The sequence below is a fragment of the Nelumbo nucifera genome, chromosome 1 (genome assembly GCF_055504915.1).
Source record: "Nelumbo nucifera cultivar China Antique chromosome 1, China Antique-T2T, whole genome shotgun sequence".
NCBI classification, from domain to species: Eukaryota; Viridiplantae; Streptophyta; class Magnoliopsida; order Proteales; family Nelumbonaceae; genus Nelumbo; species Nelumbo nucifera.
In genome coordinates this window covers 19,966,893-19,981,008 of record NC_142649.1, presented here as the reverse complement: position 1 = coordinate 19,981,008, position 14,116 = coordinate 19,966,893, and the positions used below count along the sequence as shown (strand labels likewise).

At 33.5% G+C, this 14,116-nt stretch overlaps 1 pseudogene; it reads left to right on the top strand.

The window, feature by feature from the left end:
- The first annotated feature begins 2,027 nt into the window (after positions 1 to 2,027).
- On the top strand, positions 2,028 to 2,920 carry LOC148802986 (transcription factor SPATULA-like; annotated as a pseudogene).
- Positions 2,921 to 14,116: the final 11,196 nt, after the last annotated feature.

Here is a 14,116-nt window from a genome sequence, read left to right as displayed (position 1 = left end):
TGAACTTAAATCCCTAGGGATAAAGGAAGAGAAAAAACTGAGAGTGTTAAGAGGGGATGAAAGAGCTTGGTTCACCATCCAGACCGCAACAAATTGAACTTATTTGCAACTGTAACTAACTCCACATTCCAAATCTCCAGCCAACTTCAAACACTCCACAATGATGGTCTTCAGTCTCCACAGGCAGTCCACTTTGTTCTTTAAGCACGATATCAGTAGAAGAGAGTCTCCCTCAAAGAAAATGGGGAGACCCCTATAGTTAAGAGCTATTGTATAGGCCTCCCACGCAGCCCAAGCCTCAACTACATTAATCGAGGAATTCCCGATAAAATAAGCTTTGGTCTCTTGAACATTCCTTCATTGATTTCTTGCAATGCAACCGATTGCACATTCGCCTTTATCATTTCTAGATGCGTCAAAATTGATTTTGATAGAGCCCCCTTTTGGTGCTTTCCATTTGATAGGCTTCCATACTTTAGTCTGTATAGGGCTGGAGTTAGAAATATTCTCTACATTGTGATTAACATATAGAGACAAAACTCTATCTATAATGACTAAAAAGTGGCAACAACGGTTATAGAAGATTTTTTCGTTTATATTCTTCCAAATCTGCCACAAGATAAAGTAGGATTTCATAGGGATCGTAGAATCATTCTGATTGTAAAGTAATTCATCCCACCACTCCCTAATTGAGGAGTCGTTTCCACTAGGCCCCTTAATATTTAGGTTTAAGATAATCCAAACTTGTTTAGCAATAGTACAATTTTTAAAAATGTGATTTGTATCTTCAATTCCATCGAAGAAACTGCAAAATTCATCAATGGAGACACCTTTAAACCTCAAGAAGGACTTAGAAGGCAGCCTAGAATTAAGCAGCAGGTATAAAAAGGTTTTGATTTTAGGAGGGAATTTAAGTGCCTAGATCTTGCTGAGCTGAAGGTTTTGATCACCCCGACCCCTATGCATAATAATAGCTTTTTTGTAGGTCGATTTAACAGTAAAGTGTCCTTTGGGGTTCAGCCTCCAAATCAAATTATCCTCATTTGAGTTAGAGGGGATAATGATGGTCCTAATGCCATTCCAAATTTTGAGGGGAACTAAGTTATGGATCTTATTCTCCTCCCAAATATGACTTTCATGATTAATAACATCACTCACTAGCAACTCATCTTGCTCAATTACAACCCTCGAATGGTCTTTATTCAATATTCCTTCAATTGGAGCCAAGTCCAACCAGTTATCTTCCAAAACTTTATATTTTTTCCATTGCCAATAATCCAACCCATATCCCTTTTGAGTAAGTCTCTGAAATTCAAAACTCCCCTCCAAGCTCAAAAAATTCCATTCTTAGGCTTGGTATTCCAGAAAGACTAATTTCAAAGGTATTTGTAGAAAACCACTTGAACCCATAAATTATGTTTATCATTTATAATTTTCCAACCTAGCTTTGCTAGGCAAGCCTCATTAACCCAATGAAGGTTTTTAAGGCCCATGCCACCACAAAGGGTCATGGTTTGAAGTGATGAGAAATGACTTCAGAGCCCATAACTTAACAATGCATATGGCACCAAACAGAACAAAATGGTGGAACAAGATTTATGTACCCGACCCATATAGCTAGGACAAGGCTTAGTTGAGTTGAGTATTTTGACCTTTAGTATTATTTAGGTTGCATTAGAATATTAGTAAGACTTCTGAAGTAATTTTTATACAGAGGTTGTTGTATGTCTTGTCCAACCCTAACATCTTTATGAAACTTGTGTAGACATGTGGTCCAGCGTGTGCATCTCGAAAACTTTTATCTAATCAATATCCATGTCTTATGGCAGCAGGCATGTTTATGACACTAGAGTTAATTCAAAGATTCTGTAATATTGTGTTCTATCAAATTTAAAGCTTATTTGGAGCTTCAAGGTTGTGCTCTTCCTATTCTGCTTAGAAATTTATGTCTCTGTGTGGTCCCTAGGCCTCCTAGGAAATCAAAGGGGGGTTACTAATAAGGCTAATATTGGATCTTCCTTGAACAAATGTTAGCTGCCTTAGTCGAACCACTCTTCTTGCATAATGCATTTGTGCAGACCTACTGCATATTAGTATTTATAGTTTGTAAAATCCTTCAATGGTCGAAGGGATCGACCAAGCTAGTGCCACCTCATACTTTTTCCTTTTCCTCTTCTTCTTCTTCTTCTTCTTCTTCTTCTTCTTCTTCTAAGAGAAGCAGAGCGGCGGTAGCTCACAATTTGTCTGAAAGGAGGAGTAGGATCAATGAAAAAAATGAAAAGCATTGCAAAATCTAATCCTGAATTCTAACAAGATGGATAAAGTTTCAATGCTGGATGAAGCCATTGAATATCTTAAGCACATGCCAATGTACCTACCTAGAGTATTTTGACTGAGCTTCAAGTACAAATGTTGTGAATGAAAAATGGATTGATTTTACATCTAATGTACCTGCATAGAGTATTGTAGCCTATACCACTACCTCAAGCGCCAGTCAACATAAATGAGGGATGCATTAAGCATGTCTAACCAACTAACTTCCTCTCACCAACCAATTGACTTGTACACTATGGCCAATATCACTAATTCAAAAACCTCATTTGCAACAAAATCATCAATTCAAGCTTACCATATACCACTTCTGCTCCCCACATTCTCCAAGGAAATCTATAGGGAGAGTATATTGCCTCCACAACAACTAGATACAAGTCATTCTATGAAGGACCTATCAGCACATAGGCATTTTGATGTGTAAGGCTTGGGGAACAACTCTCAAGAAGGGTGCATGTCATAGTCTGAAAGATCATACAATGTGCTCTCTAAGGGCATAAACGATAACCAAATTCTCATTCAATGTCCACATGGAGATACAAGAATTGTGTCAAATGACAAAGGCAATACAAAGACACCAAACTACTAAAGTCGGTCACACCAGCCTTTAAGCATCTCATCGACTCTTGATTTGTTGTAGCTTAATTATGATTCTCCACGCTGATTAGGAATGCCTAAAGTACATTGTATTCAAATATTTTGAAGTGGAGTGATGAACAAAGATTCAACATTCAGTCTCTGATGTTTGGCATAAGTTGCATACTTTGTGGAAAGGTTGATGAAAAATGATGATATTTTTATGTAAATTGGTTATTCTTTGTGCGAGGTTATAAAATGATAACCCTCACCTATATTCTCTATGATTCTTAGAGGGAAAAATATCATACCAGGGAAGTTAAAAATTTCTTGATGTTTATAGCATGGACAAAGATCAAAGTCTAAACCATTACGGACCAATTTTGGATCTGGTAAAAAAATAAGAGGGAGAGAGACCCTTCAATAATTCTTATTATATTCCTTAAGGACTTGAATGACTGAACTTCAACATAACCTTAAGTTAGAATAGAGGTACCAAGTATAAATAACAAACTATGAAATACTTGGTGCATCATGGTAGCTCTAAATTACATAACACAATGTAGCATTCCTATCATCACTTTTTAAATCATATCCATGATAGTTATGTCATAAAGAAAAGTAATTTACCGCTCTATGAAGGCTGTCAATGCTCTAGATGATGATTTAATATGCTTAGTCAAATTTTAGTTTGTTTCTCATAACAACCATTAGGCTGAAAATAACCATATCATTCCAAATTAAATGCCTAATAAAGTAAAATGATTTAACTAATAATCCCCTTGCAAATTATTGTACAATGATTGAAAATATTAGATAGGAAATCTTGTGTCATTACAGTTACAACATAAACACAAGAGGCTGAAATTGATATTTTGTAGGTAACTAAATTCTTCCATGATAGATTCCTCCCCCAAACTCTACGTTATGAGGACCTCTAATTGAAAATTACCATTCAAACATGTTTTCCGAAGAAAATAATATGAAATTAGAATATTTCAAAAAGAAAAGAAAAGAAAAGTAGATCCATAAATAAGATTACCATTAGGAAAGTTGTATGAACAAAACAAATTTGAAGATAATAGCTCAAGAATGCACACCAACAATATGGGGATTTCAACAAAAATCAATATAATATAGGGATAACAAAGCAAAGAACTTATCAAGAATCTCTAAATATTGTTAATCAACAAAAGCAATATCCCTTTCCCTTTATGCACAATATGCATCTAAGCACAATAAATAAAGGGCTTCTTCATCTATATTCCATCTTCCATCCATATTAGACTCATAGTTTTATATTTATGATGTAGAATTATAATTTTTTATGAAATTTAACACTTTAGTCTACAACAATGCATATTTCATTTTGAAGGCCACATTACATACTAATATAGAAAACTATTACCTAAGTTCTAATGTTTATAGTCTTGTGGTTGTCTTGTACTACATGGGGAAAAGGTAACAAACTTCTTAACAAGCATATTTAAGTCATGTAACCCTATCTTGACTCAATTCAATGCTAATGTGTGTAGTCTTATCAAGTACCATAACCCTTTTGCATTTAGTGTTAAACTGTTAATAAAGTATCAGCTGGGTAAAGCATAACTGTATAAAGAACTGCTTTGCCAATTACCTAAGAAAATAGTGAAACCCTTAATTCTATTGAAATTTTGGAGTTTTAAGAAACATGAATGGAAAACTTTGTAATAATTAAAATATTTTTTCAATTTGACCAATTGTCGAACATGTCATGTGCCGGATGGAATTAAGTTGATTGCATTGGTAAATTATAGAAGCTCAATTATAAGAATTCAAAACTCCATATAAATTCTAATAGTGAATCAATCCATTTAAAGTCAATCGGATTAGCATTTGATTAACAAATACTTTCTTTATAACAAGTATCAAGAATTTAAACACAGATCGGGGAAAGTAATAACAATCTACTTTGAAATGTAAAATCATTTCAACCTCTTATTGAAAAATAACTAAGCTCTCTTAATCCTTTGCGTAGTAAAGGAATGGTACAAAGAAAAACATGAAACCAGGGTAGACATACAATATTGCTAATTATTTATTGAGTGTTTAGGAAGGAAAATGAGTTTAAATCCAATTTGGTGAACATACCAAAATTCTGCCTCTACATAGGAATAAACATTAGCAAATAGGGTAAGTGGATAACAACATTTACCTTTTCCTAGCCAAGACTATGAAGAACATAAACATAGTCATGAACATGAATATAATGAACAATGAGCCATGATTAGTAATTGTGAAGAGAAGAAGGAGAAGGAAAAGGGAAAGAAGAAGAAGAGGAAGAGAAGAACAAACCTATGTTCATGCTTCTCGATTGTTGGGGATAGAGAGTTTCTCTCATTCGAATTTCTGTCAAAAGTATTGGAAAGCTAAAAATCCCAAATAGACCATAAGCTTGGCATGGGGCTTCTTAGATCTAGACCAGTTTGGTCTTTTAATGTCTTTTTTAGGATCCTATATTTTGGTCTAGCGGGCTTTCAGTAGTCAAATAGAAAAAAAGGCCATTTTTGGTCTATTAGGCTTCTAAAAGCCAAAAAGATCTTTCAAAAGGACTTGCCAAACAAGACTTGAATCTTGAGCATTCATCTTAACATCCTTTTATTTCCCATATGGTGTAAGTATCTTTTTTTAGGTTCTTCTTTACAAGTTTCTTCTTTTTTTTTCAATGAATAGAGGCAACCTCAATTTGAACTTTGCTTCCTTTAGTGTTAGACTTTGGTGAGTTTAATCCAAGATGCCTAATGCATCATTTGTGATATTGGGAAAAGAAAATAAAGGTTTTTTGTAGGCTACAAGACCATTAACTAAACCAAAGGAAATAGTTGATGTGATGCAAGTTAAAGGTTTTAAAAAGGCTAATAAAGGCTGAACCATCCAAGTTAGTGATGAAGTTCTCTCATTCATGTTGATCTATCCAACAAAAAAAAACTTTCTACAGAGTACTTAACATGATTTTTTGTGATTGCGATTAAAAGCGCTTGCTCCATCATCTTTTCAGCAAAAACATACACCGACACAATTCTCTTTGTTGGCATCCATAATACCACTAAAAATATTTAGTAGCAGATTTTTTGTGCTTTAGTGATAGATTTATCCATCGTTATACACCAGTTTTCTTGTAGTGTATGCATGTATGTGGTTGGTGTGTAAGTTTGAGTGCACTCCATTTATGTTGCTTTGTGCTTAGAAGGCTATAATTACTTGCTATACTTTCAAGTTTGATTGTACTTAAGAATAAAACAAAGAGTGAATTTTGATATCCATGTTTGTCTTAGATTAGGATTATTATCAAGTCTTATTTCAATCTTATTAAAAGTTAAAGAAAAAAAAATTGAATCTTAAATAAAGGATAACTATAAATAAGAAATCTATAAGAACAAAGGATCATTCTAGGAGAGTTATGTTAGAGTGATAAACTAACAACTACTGACAATGAATTGTTATAGTGAGGTAAATAGTACCCCTAATTGTGATGTAATTATCAACTACCTCTACATGAGAATCTAGAACTCCATGATATGCAAATAGATGCAACTGAGCCTTTGGTTTTCTAACTTTAGAAGAATTAGATGTCTTGCCTTTGACCCAACAAACCATTGAAAACCATTTGTATTTTAGTAACTCAAATGATTTTCAACACCCTACCTTCTACTACTCCAAATATTCTGAAAATATTCAAACAAAAAAAAATGCAAATAACATGGATTCAAGTTTATATTTTGAATATTTTCTCTATGAACTATAATTATAATTTCTTGTCTCTACAAAAAACAAGAAAACTACCATTCTCACTCCCTTTAATATGTGAAAAGGAAGACAGAATATAAATCAAATAGGTGGCTCCTGTTAGTACCAAGGCTGCATAGAATTAAAATTTATATTGAAGCATTTGTATACTCGATACCTATCCAATCTAATATAAGCCATGCCTATCCAATACTAGAAACTCCATTTGGTTATTATAAATTACTTCTCCTTGAGGTTTAGCCACTTCTTAGTAGAGAGTTACCTCTAGCAACTTGTTTAGAGGGAACTACTTTTTCTTAAACTCTCTCCAGGGGATGAGGAAAAGTTTTTGGGTTCTGCATATTTCCATCTTTTGCTCTATCAATAATGTTATAATAATATATCTAGTATATCTTAGTAATACTTCTTAATTATTCTACCAAGAAAATTGTATTATCTTAACATTATTAGATGGTTTAATTAAGAGTTGAAATTGTCTTAAGGGGTTGGAGCTAGAATGGGTTTACCAAACCTAGGGAGGTAAACTAGGTATTTCAATAATCACGGAGCATCCTCTTCAACAAACATCTGAAAATACAATGTATATAATTACTTTCTAGTTTATAGGATAACTTATTAGGGATAATTAATAATTTTAAAATTTGAAAAACTTAAGTAGGGATATCTAGGTTATTTTCTCAATTTCTAATTTTATGTGATTAAAGGTTCAAGTAAGATGATCCTTTATTGTCTCTGACATAGTCTCAATCTCATTTTGGTTGTCTTTGTGGAGGTAGGAATTGATGGAGGATGGAGTGCAACTCATAGTTTTATTTCATTCTTGGGACTTGGATTGGACAAGATAATTGCTTTTTTTTTTGTTTGGAGATATGGATACCTCAACACCATATTCAAATTTTTACCATGCATAGGATGAAAGCAAATCAACCATGAACTTTGGGCATATTAAAACATTTAGGCAAAACAATATAGGATTAACTTGTAGTATGGAGACCACATAGTAATGAGAAGTTGATAATAATTCAAAGTCCATTCCAAATAAAAATAAACAAAAATTAGGCAAAAATAAGATAGAAGTGTAAGGCAGTTATGATGATGGTCTTGGCTTTGAAGTTGAGAAGAAGAGGAAAATAGCAAGAAGGGAATTAAGGTTTTTACTCAAGAAGACTAAATAAAAGAATGAATAGAAAGAATCCACATTCCTTCAAAGGAATGATCTCTATTTATAGGTGAAGAGAAAATGTCTATAAGTGGATGGAATGAAGAATTTCATAACATTCCTAAGATGATTAAGATTAGATCCTTAGGCCGATTCAATGGAGATACATGTCAAATTGTAAAGTGGGAACTAACTACTAGCTTGTATAGGTTGTCATTAGGGTGGATTCAAGGTGAGCCGAGCCGAATATCTAGCTATTTGAGCTCAGCTTGCCAATAAAGTATAAGGCTCGAGCTCAAGTCAAAAGCTCATAAGCTCTAGCTTGGCTTAGCTCAAGCTCGATTTTAGCCAAATGTTTTATAAAATAAAAAAGTTATACATATAAAAATATTTTTTATTGACATATAAAAAATTGAGAATTATATAAACTTGCAATTATTATATATAAAAAATAAAAGTATTATATATAACATTTTTATTTTTAATATATATTCTTAAAATACCCTTATGGTTTAGATAATTAACTAACTCTACCCCTACTATTTAATTATTGTCTTGCGCTACCCCTACTGTTTCTGACAATTACCATCATCGTTAAATCATAACAAAACATATGAAATGTCTATTTTTCCCTTAAGTCAAAAACTCGCATGAAAGTTAAAATTATTTTGTTAAACCTCGATTTAATACATATGTGTAGGTTAAGCTCAAATGAGTAGAGTGGCTGGGTAGAGAAGGAGCACCATCACCATCACCTGCAACGATTGTCGCTGCAACTTCCAACTGGTGGTACAACAACGAGAATTAGTGTTTCTTCAACATTTTTTATACCATTTTTTACATTTTTTATTTGGGTTTAACAGTAATGGGTAGCTACAACGAGTTGCAACCGTCGCAGGTTAGAGTTGCAGCAATGGTGGTAGAACAGGGGAGGGAAGAAGGCTGAATCATAACATTATGTTTATTTAAGATTGAATCAGCTTCACCATTTTTTACATTCTCTCTTTCTTTCTCTCTTATTCCCTCTCATAGTGGTCACCTTCTATACCTTGTACTCTTCTCTTGCCAAGCCCCTGTTTTGTCACTGTCGCTGCAACGGCAAACCTGTATCACCTCACTGCTTCCCTTCAGTCTTTCTCTCGCTCTCTTGCTCTCTCCTTTCATCTATTAATATTTTTTCTCTTTTTCTTCTACTGAATGCCTTTGTCACCATCACCTTCACTGGTCTCATCGCTACAAGTTGGTGATTGTTTGCAGAGGGTGAGGCAATTGATTACTATTCCTCAAATGATGAGAACCCAACTTAAATCCATTAGAGGTTCAAATTTAAAACCCCATCACAAAAAGAATATGCACATTACCAATTTGATTATGGGGTCCACTGAATGGAAAAACATAGTGAGTTGCTTCTACTACTGGGTTCTCTTCATCATTTTCGACAGACGAGAAGATGAGATAATTCTTAATGTAATCGTGGAGATCAAGATGTTCTTGGGAAGAGAATTTGAGGTCTAGATGAACGACGTTCCTGGGCTGCTACTACTTGGAGGGTGCACTTTAGCATTTAGTATCATGGAATGAGCCATAGATGAGATTGGTGAGGCGAGGTGGGGAAGTGAGGGTTTGGTAGTGATGGCATACTTGATCGATGACAGTAAGTTCAAGATCTAGAAAGGCAGGAACATAGTAGGGGAACGTGCTTCCCCGGCCCTGTCTCGCTAAAAAATGTTTTGAAGGCATCATCTCCCTCCAATGGTTTTGTCACTAGGGAAAATGAGAGAGTGCATTTCTATTCACAAGGGAAATCTTCATTGTAACAACTACCACTCTGCCACTTTTGCATAGCTACAATTTAGATTTCTATATTCTCTCTTAAAGACCAATGAGAAGTGGGATGACTGAATACACATTTTAGATCAGTTTCTTGTTTTAGAAAGAGGAGAAGAAGAAGAAGAAGAAGAAGAAGAAGAAGAAGAAAGAAAGAAAAAGGTAGAGGGAAGAGAGAGAGAGAGGAGGAGGAGGAGGAAGGGGGTGTCGGTGTTCTAATGCTACATCGAGAGGAAGGGGAAGAGGGTAATATAAAAATTTTAAATGTCATGTAGTGTTACATGCATATGGATTTTGACAGAATATTAACAGACGCTAACGACAGGGGAAGAGCTAGTCAATTGTCAGAAACAGTTGGCGTGGTTTAAGACTACAATAGTCAAACAATAAGGGTATCGTTTGTCAATTAGCTAAATATTAGGGGTAGGTTTAAGAAATTTTTCTATTTTCTATATGTATAATATTTTATATTTATTATTTTTATATGTATATGTATGTTCGTATGTACATACACACACATATGTATGTATGTATGTAAAAGCTCGATTAGAGTCATGAGCCTCATGAACTGAGCTTTATTTCGCTCAAGCTCGGCTTGATTAGCAAACAAACCTATATATTGGGATCGAACTCAGCTTGAAGCTCGATTTAAACTGAGTCACACTGAGCTTTCACATGAGTTGAGATCAAATAGCTTGTGAAAAGCTTGGTTTGTGGCCACCCCTAGTTTTCATTGTCATCTTTTCGAGATCTCTCCATGTGTTGTTCATAGAAAACACCTTCAGATTGTCTCTGCTATATGGAGGAGAGTGTACACCTTAAGTTTGTAGATTTGTGTAAGAGGCCAATAAGGAGGCATGCCACATTCTATGTAAGCCTACTCTCTTATAGGAAGTCACACCAAAATATATAAACTCATTGAACAAGATGACTAAATGAAGTAAATTGATAAAGGCAAATAAGAAGACAACAACCCAACAAAAGAATAGGATAAGAAGAAGAAGAAGAACTACATATAGTTGCAAGGACATATGAAACAAAAAATCAAAACAATAATAAACACAAATATGTAGAGAAATTGAGGTTGGAAAAACACTAGAAGAGCAATCTTACAAGGTTATAAAACTTTTTCCTATAAGATGGGAATCAGATCTAAAAAAAAGAGATGCACAAGGTTACTTTCTCAAACTTGAAAAAAAAATGAGGGATAAGATGGGAATCAGATCTACAACTAATTAATGTTTTTCCTTCAAATGTTCCAAGAAGAAGAAATTTTTTGTAATGGCTCTAGAGAATAGGGTTGAGTCTCGCTTCAAATGGGTAGGCAACTTGAAATCAAAAAATTAAACCAAAATCAATCACTAAGGGAGGTAGTACAACTTGTGAACAAGAATAGAGATTACCATTGTATGGAGTTTTTCTAAGGAAGAAGAAGAAATTGATAGCTCAAATCTTAGTTAGTGTCACAAGATTCACTAAAAGTATGGTTGGATTCATAGTTTTTAGATGTCGCTAATGGTAGATTTCATAGGTCAGAAATCAAAAGGAGTTGTTCTCCTTTTTCTCCAAAGGGCTATGCAAAACTAATTCAAGAATGGAAGCAAATGAATTGCTTGTTTGCTTTGATAGAGAATGATAGCTTGGGATGCAAACGGATCAGATCCAATTCAAATAAGGGTATATCCGAATCTGATCGACACTGTTAAGGGGAGATCGGATCTCATAAACATGGATATGAATTCAAATTCGATGAGACCATTGGGTCTTCGAATCTTATCTGATCCAATATGATTTAAAAATAAATAAATAAATTATTAAAAGAAAAATAAAATAAAACAATTTAAGTAAAGAAAACAAAAAATACAAGTATGTTTTCAACTATTTTGAACATATATATACACATGTTTTTATAAAAAATGAATAATATAATAAATTTATAAAAATGTAGCATAAATAATATATTTATAAATAAATAAATAACATATATATTGGATCGGATAAGGGGTGATCCAAATCCGATATGACTTCCGATCGGATCCTATTATCCGATCCGATCCGAAGATCTAAACTAGAGAGATTTGAATTCGACAAAATAAAAGAAAACAAAAAATACAAGAATGTTTTCAACTATTTTGAACATATATATATATATATACACATGTTTTTATAAAAAATGAATAATATAATAAATTTATAAAAATGTAACATAAATAATATATTTATAAATAAATAAATAATATATATTGGATCAGATCTTCTTGGATCGGATAAGGGGTGATCCAAATCCGGTATGACTTCTAATCGGATCCTATTATCCGATCCGATCCGAAGATCCGAACTAGAGAGATTTGAATTCGACAAAATAGGATTGGATCTTGGATCAGATCGGATCATGATCTGATCCATTTCCACCCCTAATGATAGCAAAATTTGCTTCTATTTGTTTGAAGCAAAATTTGATATTGTTTTCAATACAAACCTTGACACTTTATAAATTTGCATCTATTATTGATGTAATTTCATGCTCTTACCAAATGGGTGTAAAACTGAAGTAGAGCATATATTTACAATGGCTCAAGGTTTGAACTCTTACCAAACATAGCTTTTGTCAACACATCCTTAATGACAAAAGCAGGAAGTGTAAAGTTGGCATTATGGTGTCCCTAGTTTTATGATCTCTTATTTCATGCAAAATATTGGTAACAACACAAGTGGGTAATTAGTTAATTTTGTTAGACATGAACAATGTTTCATGCATAACATATTCAAAGATGTGAAACATACCTAGAACTCTTATAAAGAATCATAAAATGTTGTAAGGACATGATGAGCTAATTGGGCCTAAAAAAGCCTATTCTATGGAGGGTTCGGCCAGATATATATTGTGCTAGTCATTCGGCCATTAAGGAGCTCACTGCCTACTTAACAATGGATATGGCATTAATTAAGTTTCCATAAATCCATAATATAACATTGGATATGGCATAAAACAAAATGGAATGGCTAAATATGCATTATTCATGTTGTCAAGCCCATATGGTTGGGATAAGGCTTTGGATGATGATGATGATGCCTACTTAATGACTTATCCACTAAAAGAGAAGACTACAAGCCATTCAATTCAACTATCTTTCCAAACAATCCTTTAGACTCTTTAACCCTAATAAGAATTGTCTTGGAGGGATAGTTCCTTTTATATTTGCTTCAAAATTTTTTTATAGAGAGATGAAGTAACATCATATATGAGCCCAATGTGTTCAAATATATATACTTTCTATTTTAACACCTTAGAGAGTCAACAAAGTATATCATAGGACATAACAAATAGGGATAAGGTGTGAAGGACCACCACTCTTCTATGAAGGGCGTATAACTAAGGATGTCAATGGGTTGAATTCGTTGAGTTTTCCTTGACCCTAACCTGATCCTCTAATGTTCCCATCAATGATGATTTCTGGAATTAGTGATTTTTGAAAAATCATCAAAAATTGTTGTTTGGTATCATTTATGCCATGTAAGCTGATTTTTGAGAAATTAGCTTTGAGTCAGTTTGTATTGATTTTCAAGGGCCGATTATTTTTGTATTAGAGTTATTATTCATTGCCATGTTGGATACCATGTCATCCTTAAAAAATTGGAATCAGTTAAAAATCAAAAAATCACCTGAAAAGGTGATCCCCGAAAAGGGCTGATTTCAATAATCGATTTTTGGCTAATTTCCCAGAAATCGACATAATCGACCAACTAAAGAAGAAAAAAATCATTAATTCTTCAAATTCTGATGTGGACCCTACGTGGCGCCGCTTTGTAGAAAATCATCATTGATGCCGAACATCACCTAAGATCCCAGTTATTCTATTAATAAAAGAAGAAAAATCAAAATAAGCATGAAAATAAATCCTAATTTGTAGGAGGAGCCAAATGACGTGGGCATTAATAGGCTAGTTGTGGTGGAGATGCATACGCAAATTCACAAACATTTACCACGATTAGAACTTGTTCTTTCCATAGTGCACATCCTTAATCAAAAGGACGATGAGTGGCCAATTGAACTGTCGAGTCATGGGCAGGATTATGTAAATACACATACATATATATAAAATATATGTATATTTTATAAAACATAAAAAAGTTTTTTCCAACATTTTTTTGGCTTACCTATAATGATTTAATATAAAAACAAGTGTAAGGGCTTGTGACATGCACATGTACAAAATAAAAGGGTAAAAAACAGATGAAAAAATTTGGATTTTAATTTTTACTCCACTTAATGTCTTGACACATTTAATGGATTTAAAGATTAATCATGATATGATACAATTAAAAATTATTATTTGACTTTTATAGCTTGTATAAAAACTGATGGTGCGTGACAGTTTCCTACTAGAGAACAGCTTAGATGTTGGGCTCGTGAGGTCGCCTAGTAGCTACAAGAAA